Source organism: Helianthus annuus, chromosome 10, assembly GCF_002127325.2.
Source record: "Helianthus annuus cultivar XRQ/B chromosome 10, HanXRQr2.0-SUNRISE, whole genome shotgun sequence".
Classification (NCBI taxonomy): Eukaryota; Viridiplantae; Streptophyta; class Magnoliopsida; order Asterales; family Asteraceae; genus Helianthus; species Helianthus annuus.
Window position 1 is genome coordinate 136,169,348 of NC_035442.2, and position 11,609 is coordinate 136,180,956.

Sequence of the window (11,609 nt, forward strand, 5' to 3'; positions counted from 1 at the left end):
CGGCTACAAATGAAAGAAGGAAAAAGACGTCAAACGGGTCAACGGTTGATAACAATGTCTTATAACACATACAACCTACATTAAGCTTTTTATAGTTCCATAACAGCAAATATAGCCTACCAGTTTAAAGATACTTCCATTTCCAACCGCCTTTAAAGAATCAATGTTCATCTCAGCAACTTTCTTAGCCTTTTTTTTCTTGGACCTGACAAAGTCAACAAATGTTAGTTTTAGAATCTGTCATGAAAAGTTAATAAGGATAGAATTGGTCTACAATGTACGATTCAAAACAACATATAAATAACCGGAAAATGACTTACGACCCATTGAATTCGACCCGTTTAACATCAGAAAGCCGCTGGGGAATCCGCTGGGGGGTCATACTCACTGACAGATGGTTTCGTTAAAGCTGGGGTTTTCCTTTTCTTATGATGGTTGACTGGTGGTAGTGTTTGTTTTTCATCAGGACCTGCGTTTTACGAATGTTAAAATGTGGCATAGAAATAAATTTCGTGTAATTTGTTTTGCAATGTGGTTGTTGTTGTTCACGTACCAGGATGTGTTGGATTCGGTTGATTAGTTGTTCCCTCCACCCCAACTATGGTTGAAAACGCCCAACAACTACCTGTAACAAGGTTAAAAAGACTCCATATTGAGAATAGATGAAATTTTCAACCCATTTACTTAAGAATGGGTCAAGGTCAAATGGGTCGAAAGTAACAACAGAGCATTTTTAGTGCATACAACCTACTGAATCGTTGTATTAATAAGTTACTTTTTGGAAGTAAGTTCTTATGGCCCAACTAAAACCATTAATTTTTGAACGGTTTAGTTCGGGTTATGCTTTATCTGTAACATGTCCAACGGGTCAAAAGTAACCGAAGGCGTATTTGTAACACACTCCCTACAAGATTTTTTTATTTAGGAAATTAAAATTACTACAATAGTAATATATCTTTCGCAATATTTAGTCAAACTATTAATAAAATTAAGTTAATAAATTTGGACAAGTGGTTAAGATAAACCAAACCTAACCCTAGACCTCTCTCGACCCAGATAAAAAATTACCCGTTTTGACCCAAATGCCCAACCCACCAGACCCGCCCAGTATACATACCACATCGGCCTTGGTTCATCATAGGGTTGACGGCTCCATTTGTCCTCCAGTCAATGGATAGCGGTGGATCAGTGGTCTTCGTATGCGTGAACGGGTCTGTCGCCTTTTGCCTTTTAGCATCCTGAAGTGCAAGATTTTTTAATCAAAACCAGCCTTGAACTCATGGTTAGTCATATCAGCAAATTCGTTGAGTTTCAGCTTGTACGGTTTGCCCATCGGGTTCACTCGGTTAATGTGGTTCACGTTATACTTGAACACACTGAACCGTAGGCTTAGCTGATACTTTTCACCAAAATGCTAGGTTACGGACTTACGATAGAGATGACAGAGTATGTGACAACCCTAGCTTTCGAGGTTAGTGTTATCTGACTTCACGATCCTCTTATTTTGTATCGACTTGTTTCTTGTGCCGATAGGGAGCATCATTACTTGTGAGTTATGTTTTCTTTTTAGTTGCAACTTATTTTAGTTAAACGCATTAAATCCATGGGTTGGGTTACACGAGGATGGGTTTTACGTAAAGGCCCAGACACTTGGCCCAAACTCTTGGACCAAGCAAGTATTAACTATATTGTTCATGTCACTTGAACCTGTTAACTCTCGGCCCAAAGCAGATAGCCCGAATCAAGCCCAAGCCATCACAAACCTTACTAATGTTTGCTAAGTTTTATGGCAGCCCAAGTGAGTGGGCTGGAGCGCATGTCGGCCAAACAGGAAACCGTTTACCCCCCTCAAAGTTTAATAGTTATTGCATGACAATTGTGGTTGTTTATCATAAGCACTAAATCAAAACAAAAACCCTATTTCCCCTCCATAGTCTACGCACGACACCAGGAGACTCCCCCCCTCTCGATACATCATCTTGTTCCATCAAGGTTACTAACTAGTCATAGCATCTCGGTTCTCTTATGCGTGTATTTGTGTGGATTATCGGTTTTTCGTATGCGTATATTAGTCATAGCTTCTTGTATGTAAACCCACTCCCTAGATCGCCTGATATGTGAATAGATGATGATTAGTGTACGATTGTTTGACCTAACTCTCTTGTTATATTCGAGTGTATTATCGTATGAGACTGTTTTGATGATTGGTTTGGCTGTTAATGGATGACATGATGACTGCTGGTGTAACTAGCTTGAATAATACAAACAATAATAATTCATGATGTTTATGTGTGCTAATGTGATATTGAAACATTGCCCTTTCATGTGATCCATATACTCTGATTTGATTGATCAAAACAATTCAGTAGATGGCCGACATCAATCTATTACATTCAACCCACCATTGGACCACACAACTCTGAGTTATAAATGTCACACCCCCAAAATCCCACCTGCGGAGTACTACCGCTTGGAGGCGTGACTGACCAGGATCCAGCCACCAATCATACTGAACAAGCATATAAACAGCTATAAAAGTTTAACCACTACAATTGGTGTTTCAAAAACAAACAAGTTAAGTTGCAAGCGGAAGCATAAGTTTAAAGTTAATACATAAGTTCAAAAAGTTCCAAGTTTAACATAGCACGTAGCGATCCGTGTCCCACAACGATCCTCCTCCATGCAAGCTCCAGCTGAGTACCTATGGTCCTGCAAAGCATGTAGTAACGAGTCAACAACTAGTTGAGTGAGTTCACGGTTGGGTGTTCGTTTTAGTTGTTTCGAAAACAGTTTACTTTAACTGGCATCCTGCCGTGGGGGTTACCCCATAGTTTAAAACGTGACATGTTCATTCCCAGTTACTCCGGCACTCCGGCCGTGGGGGCTACCCCATGTAGTTATCAGGCATTTCGGCCGTGGGGGCTACCCCATGCGTACACTAGACCCGTTACCATATCGACTGCTGACTGTAGTCATGTTTATGTGCCCTGAAAACATCAATGTCTATCATCATTGACGTGCCCCAGATCCATTAGTTCACGCCCGTCCTCTGCGGCACGGTGTGAGGCTTGTCAGACCTAAATAGCGCTATCTAACTAATGACCCGCTCGCCATTGGCCCGGCGATTAGTCGATACAAAAAGGAGGGACTTCGTGATAGAGTTTTAGTCTAGTACGTTTATCCGTCCATCCGGACGAGGAATCACATTCCTGAACCACTGACGTCCTACCCAAGGAGGACGAGGAATCCACGTTCCTTAACCCCGTTCCCAACCCAGGGAATCCCATGCTTTGTAGAGGGTGTGAACTCACCTTGGTTTGCTCGGCAGTTAATCACAGAAAGTTAATCAAGTCGCAAGTAGTCAATAACGTCCTAACACGGATATCACTTATAATCAGATTCGAACCAAGTAGTGCACATATGTTCAACACGTATGGCAAACATGTTTAACAGTTCACAGTATTTTCAATCAACAGTAGCACATAAGGTTCACAAGTTCAGTCCAACTACTTAAGCCCAAAACACGTAATAGCAGTTAACACAGAAGCCCATAGGTCCGGCCCACTAACTAAGGCCCAAAAGTGTGGTCTCGAGTCGCAACCGGACTCGCAAGCATGGTCTCGAGTCATGTTGTTTTGTGCTGATCTTAAATGGTTGCGAGTCGCAACCGGTGTCGCAACCGTGGTCTCGGTTAATCATGCTGAGGTCTCGAGTCGCAACGGGACTCGTAACCTATGGTTTCGGCTTGTCCTGCTATGGTTGCGAGTCGCAACCGCGTGGTCTCGAGTCATCACGCTGTGGTTGCGAGTCGCAACTGGTTGATTGCGAGTCGGTATGCTGTCATTTTCACGTTCAGGTGCTGATGCAGGTATGGTCAGTTTAATGGTACAATATAATCAGGCCCAAATCAGGAAACTACCAATAGAATTTCACTAACATGTTTTCCTAATCAGGTTATTGGTCAAAGTGGATCAAAATCACAAGGGTTTTCATATCTTAACTATCATTCAAAGTGTTCTTCATACATTCAAACCCATATTCAACAAGTTCATAACATATTAATCACTTATTCAACCAAAACTATGAACAAGCATCAAAACACTAAACATAACACACAACTCGGTTTTCATATATGTCCGATTTCATGCCAAGTGCAACCCGATTTTTATGTATCATCAAGATCTAGTAGTTTAAACTCTATTTAACCCAAGATATCATAACCCATGCATATAGTTTCATCTTTTGACAACAAATGGTTATTTCATCAAACAAGCTTCTTGATAAACGATCATCTCATATAAAAGAACAACTTAACCATCAACTCAAACACTAAGCATAACATGAATCATCAACATTCATACATCACAAATCACAACAAAAATCAACCATAAACATTAAAAACACTAACCGGTTAATGGGTTTCGAGGGTGTGTGTAAAGCTTCCAACCGGGTGTGTGTGTGTGTGTGCCGATCCAAGTCCAAATCCGAGAATGATGAAGTGTTTGTGTTCTAGAGTTTAAGTGAGAGAGAGAAGTAGGAGAGTGTGTGGGTGTAATGTTTCAACAAATGGTAACAAATAACTAAGGGTGGTTTATATATAGGCTAGTTCCAAGTGTGTGCACCCTTAGTGGGTTTCGAGTGGGGGTTTACGGCCCAATGGCCCAACCGGCCACAAGGTTCTCGGCCCAAAGGCCCATTCGGTCACTATTCACTCGAGACCTCATGGTCTCGAGTCGGGTTCTTTGTTCTCGGGTTGGGTTCTCGACTCACTTATAGCACGTACACACATATATATATACAAATGCATACATACCAAGCACATCAAAGTTCACGTTTATCATTAAGTTTAGTCAGTCAACTAGTCACATAATGTACAGGCAAGTTACATCACGACACAACGAAAGGTTCTAGGTTTCGAGTTGTCACAATAAAATTGTAATTGGACCCTTTGTTTTGATTGGACCACTCAAGTTATGGCCGACCCACTTTTGCTATTGCTTCACATGCACTGATTTGATGATATTTGTTATTGAAACATGTTCAGGAAATCAGTAATAGGATAGGTTATTGTAATGGTTACACAAGGATCTATACGTTGAATTGGACTGCATAAAATTGTTAATCACATAGTACTTGGGCTGTCTTGGTATGATGGGCCACACTCATTAACTAACCACACACCCACTGATGAGTTGTTAATTGAGAATCCGTACATGGTTTGGGCCGGCTGTGGTTGGGCCAAATTGTCATTTAAGTGCACATGAGTTAACCAATGATAAGAGTATGTGGAATGTTGCTAGTTAATATAATATCATTGTATGATGAGAGTTTTGTCTGTAAACTGAGTTGGACGTGTCCGATCACTGTTTTATTATTAAACAACTAGTATTAGTGATATGTGTATTGTTTGTTTGATTATTAATTACGATGTGCAATGCCAACGTAAACCAAAGAAATATTATAGTGCATTGATGAGCTGTATGTTGTGACCTAGAAATGGATTAAATGATATGGGCCTTAAACTGTTAGAACCGCACCTGAATTAATAAGCTCGAGTGGGCTGCACGAACATGAGGGATGCTATTAGTGCTTATGTACTGTTATGACATATGAACTGTGTGTGATAATGCTTGTACGACACTCGTTTGATATAAATGCTTAGAATGTGAGTTAATGCATAGGAAACTGATTATCGTTGATGACCATATTAGAAGCTCGGTACAAACTTATATGAGACTTGAATGCGTGCTAAGACGTTACTTGATGAGAATGGGCTGCTATGCTATCTATTATGACATGTGTTATATGAGTGTTTCTTGTACACAACATGAACGTGGAATACGTGATCTATGTACATACAAACTGACTGTTTTGGTAACCATGGTAGGGTTGGTTGGCTAACATGGATGGTAATATAACAAACCGAGCAAAACCAAGGTGAGTTCACTGCTCTTTTCCAAGCATGCATCCCGGGGAGGGATATCGGGTAACGTTCCAGGGAGGAACGTCAGGTTTTGGGATGTTTGTTATTATTCTCAGTTTCTATCATATAAGACCCCTTACATCTACCGACAGTTGCCGAGGAGGCAACGAGGTTATTAGTTGATAGCGCTATTAGGTTTGGCACCCTCACACCGTACCTGGGAGGACGGGGGTGAACTAATTTCCTTAAAGCATGACCAATGTTTTGATAGAGACATTGGGGTTGGGCAAACACATCTTGTAGCCATTTCGGTAATCGAGTTAATAACAACATCAAATCAAATTGTTAAACTGTTTCACACATGTATCTGGTAACTAAACTCGGTAATAAAACCTTGAACTCACCAGCGTTGTCTGACACACTTGTTTGCATGCTTATAGGTCGTTAGCTGTCTTGCATTGGGTCTTGCTGTCTGGAGTAGCTGGAGAGGTCATGGGTCGACTGGAGGAGTTTATGCTATTGATTTCTTGATACTATATACATTGGTTTTTAAACTATTTAACTTTGTTTAACTTTGCTTCTGTTGAACACTTTGGTTTTCATTTAAACTTGTTGATGATATTTTTAATTATAATCAAGAACTTAATTTTGAGACATGTATGGGTTCAATGTAATTAGTGGCTCATTGTTGGTACGTCACACGCCTTGCAGGGACACTCCCTATGTGGTATTTTTGTGGTGTGACAGTTTGGTATCAGAGCCACTGGTTATAGTGAACTTGGTTTTAAAACGTTTTTCATAAAACCAGACTATAACCGAACAGATCCGAAATCGACCATGACACTCAGCCTCAGACTGCAAGGTTCGTTTCTCGTTTACTATTGCATCGTATATCTAGTGTTTGCTTATGAATAACATCACACGTGAATGCACACTTAGCACTGCAGTATGAACTTCTATGTTACCAACCCATGTTACGTGTTTTAAGAGTGCGACTCTTCTTGAACTTTCATGATCTATATTGTGGCGTCATCTGTCTTATTGCTCGAATTCGGGGAACCTTTTAGCGCGAGTTAAGAGGCACAGAGATAAGCATGCAAATTGCCTTATTATTATGGGTGCACACATAATAATAATGTGGGGTGCATGTGAGTCCCAGTGAGGCTTAACGAGTGTGAGAGGGGTTCCGCTCTGTTAATTGATGTTATGTTAGAACTCAGCAGTCTATAGGAGTCATAGCAGTGATTGTCTCCTACTCGAACATGATCTTTTCACCCCTTTCTGAACCCTTACGAATCTCGATGCTACCGAGTATCACCTAATCACACATCTGAACGCCTAGTGTAGAATGTTAGGTGCTAGTACGAACGTCCCTGAATTGGATGGCTTAGCGTCAAATGATTGGACTATACTTTCCTCACTTATCTTTGTTTTCCAGAACTTAGCATGTTGACGCCTTAGATCCCGAAGTGCGATCACTTCTGCAACACTCTCGCGACATATCGTGTATTACTCAGTCAACTTGGAAGAACGACGGACAAGAGGGTAAACGTAGTACCTTACCGACTTCAGCATTTGAACGACCCCAGTTACCGGCAACGAACAACAGTGATTTGACTCCAATAGAATCCTTAACCCCAGCCGGCGACTCATGGGAGTCGACTCTTACGAACCGATCGGGACAAAATCGATGACGATTGACTGTAGAGCGGACTGTGTAACCGCCCGCACCATGAGTAGCGCCTTAGGATGTGGCACGGAATGTGAAAAGATGGACCTTGTTGGTGAAAGGACGCAGGACACCGTTACAGGAAACAACATTAGAGGCAACAGTCCCGGCAACATCAAGGTACTCGTGATCGTAGCTTACAGTATGGAAACGAAGGTGACCTCGACAAGGATTGACTGTGTTAAGTCAAGGTGACGACAACCAAGGGAATGACGGCAGTACTGGAAATTCTCATGACGAAAACAACACTGGAAATGAAGCTCATGGAAGGATATTTAGTATTGGCATAGGCTATACCAGGCGTAATAGCAACACGATAGCTTGGATGGGTATTTATTCGCTTCGTCTCTGTTTTGTTTAACCCTGATGCTTCTTGAAACCGAACCTGTTGTGGAGTCGGCTGGTGCAAGTCAATTGAAGCCTTATATGCTCGCTGGGATGCAAACTCGACCTTGGGGGACAGGTGTTTGACATCGACCTTCCTTCTACTACCTCTAATGGTTAAAATGCAGTAGTTAGTGTGGATTGGTTATTCGGAAATCACGCAGACATACCATGTGAGGAGAAAATTTTATGTGAAGAATCGTTATTTGTTCTAAAGCAACAGAGTGGTGCAAATGTTAGCGCCATATCAACTATGAAGGCCTAGAAGTGTCTACGGAGGGATCACTCCGCTACGTTAGCAACCGTTACTGATGTTGAGGCGAAGGAGAAGAGGATCGAGGATCCACCAATTGTTTGTGATTCCTCTTAGCGTGCTACCTGAGGAGCTTTCAGATTTACTTCCACCACTGTTAGGTAGAATCTCAGTTTGATCTCACGACAGAGGCAGCCCTGATTACTCATGCTACATACCGCCTTGCACCAGGAGGGTTGCAAGGACTATCTACAGGAACTGTTGGACAGGAGTTTTATTCGACACAGTTTTTGTTCGCTTGGGAAACCCCAGCTACATTCAGGAAGATAAAGCCTTTTCGTATGTGAACTGATTATCCAGAACTCAGCAAGGTGACAATCAAGAACTGTTTGCCTCAACCATGTATTGACAAAAGACCAAAAGGAGAGTTCCTGAAACGGCATATCGAACGCAATACATGTACATTTTTGATGTAACTATTCTCATAACAATTTTTTGCATCTTAGTTACGAAACTCCAAGATCTAGGCATTTTTTATGTAACACTATGTAACCGTGTGTTAGAAATGTAACAATCGAAGAAAAAATGCATGTTACATTTTTTTGTGTTACATAAAAATGCCAGATACATTTTTTTTTGTGTTACATAAATAATGCCTGTTACATTTTTTGTAACAATCAAAGCAAAAATGCATGTTACATTTTTTTGTGTTACATAAAATATGTAACAATCAAAACAAAAATGCATGTTACATTTTTTGTGTTACAGAAATAATGGTGGTGTAGTGATGTAAGTGATTATGAAGATGCGGATCAAGATTCTTGCAAACATTGAATAAAAATGACTATATAACTTGTAATTATTTACATACTAGTGGGTAACCCGCGCGTTGCCGCGGAGTCGACAATAAGGGGCAGGAGCGTAATTCAAACCTTAAAAAGATATAAAAAAACATATATAAGTCAATATCATGATCTAGTGTTCTATGTTCTTGTCCCCAATCTGCCCTCCTCTAGTCGCCAATGCCGTAGCAGTCGGGATATTGCCATTAATGGCCCTCCTCACAAAAAAAATTGACCTTTGGGACTGCGAGCTTATTGCATTTGAACTGTTGGCGTTGGATATTCGGATGCCCACACACCTCCAAGTCGCTCCTCACCTGTTTGACAGAAAAATAAACAAACTTCCCTCTACTTTTCCACTTCCATCCAGTGCTACCAGAGTTGGAACCGTCAAAAATAGTGTGCTTATTTAAGTTAATCCAAGCCTAGATTACTGTGTGTGTGATTTCTACTTTCTAGCAGCAGATTGTTTTCCTCGAACTATCACATTCTACTCCAAACAACGCTACAAAATCACAAAAAAACGTGTCAAAAATCATAAGGCAAGATGGTATTCATGGGTGCTCGCATAGATAAAATACAAAAACAATTCAAATTCCATATTTGAGTTAATCAACATTATAAACATAAAAATCATGAGAAAAGGTATTACCAATAAGTAATTTTGATTATTTTTTTTATCTATGGTGGGTCAAATGAGAACAAAGGTACTCGGCTACAAATGAAAGAAGGAAAAAGACGTCAAACGGGTTAACGGTTGATAACAATGTCTTATAACACATACAACCTACATTAAGCTTTTTATAGTTCCATAACAGCAAATATAGCCTACCAGTTTAAAGATACTTCCATTTCCAACCGCCTTTAAAGAATCAATGTTCATCTCAGCAACTTTCTTAGCCTTTTTTTTCTTGGACCTGACAAAGTCAACAAATGTTAGTTTTAGAATCTGTCATGAAAAGTTAATAAAGATAGAATTGGTCTACAATGTACGATTCAAAACAACATATAAATAACCGGAAAATGACTTACGACCCATTGAATTCGACCCGTTTAACATCAGAAAGCCGCTGGGGAATCCGCTGGGGGGTCATACTCACTGACAGATGGTTTCGTTACAGCTGGGGTTTTCCTTTTCTTATGATGGTTGACTGGTGGTAGTGTTTGTTTTTCATCAGGACCTGCGTTTTACGAATGTTAAAATGTGGCATAGAAATAAATTTCGTGTAATTTGTTTTGCAATGTGGTTGTTGTTGTTCACGTACCAGGATGTGTTGGATTCGGTTGATTAGTTGTTCCCTGCACCCCAAATATGGTTGAAAATGCCCAACAACTACCTGTAACAAGGTTAAAAAGACTCCATATTGAGAATATATGAAATTTTCAACCCGTTTACTTAAGAATGGGTCAAGGTCAAATGGGTCGAAAGTAACAACAGAGCATTTTTAGTGCATACAACCTACTGAATCGTTGTATTAGTAAGTTACTTTTTGGAAGTAAGTTCTTATGGTCCAACTAAAACCATTAATTTATGAACGGTTTAGTTCGGGTTATGCTTTATCTGTAACATGTCCAACGGGTCAAAAGTAACCCAAGGCTTATTTGTAACACACTCCCTACAAGATTTTTTTATTTAGGAAATTAAAATTACTACAATAGTAATATATCTTTCGCAATATTTGGTCAAACTATTAATAAAATTAAGTTAATAAATTTGGACAAGTGGTTAAGATAAACCAAACCTGACCCTAGACCTCTCTCGACCCAGATAAAAAATTACCCGTTTTGACCCAAATGCCCAACCCACCAGACCCGCCCAGTATACATACCACATCGGCCTTGGTTCATCATAGGGTTGACGGCTCCATTTGTCCTCCAGTCAAATGGCGGTGGATCAGTGGTCTTCGTATGCGTGAACGGGGTCTGTCGCCTTTTGCCTTTTAGCATCCTGAAGTGCAAGATTTTTTAATCAAAACCAGCCTTGAACTCATGGTTAGTCATATCAGCAAACTCATTGAGTTTCAGCTTGTACGGTTTCCCATCGGGTTCACTCGGTTAATGTGGTTCACGTTATACTTGAACACACTGAACCGTAGGCTTAGCTGATACTTTTCACCAAAATGCTAGGTTACGGACTTACGATAGCGATGACAGAGTATGTGACAACCCGAGCTTTCGAGGTTAGTGTTATCTGACTTCACGATCCTCTTATTTTGTATCGACTTGTTTCTTGTGCCGATAGGGAGCATCATTACTTGTGAGTTATGTTTTCTTTTTAGTTGCAACTTATTTTAGTTAAACGCATTAAATCCATGGGTTGGGTTACACGAGGATGGGTTTTACGTAAAGGCCCAGACACTTGGCCCAAACTCTTGGACCAAGCAAGTATTAACTATATTGTTCATGTCACTTGAACCTGTTAACTCTCGGCCCAAAGCAGATAGCCCGAATCAAGCCCAAGCAATCACAAACCTTACT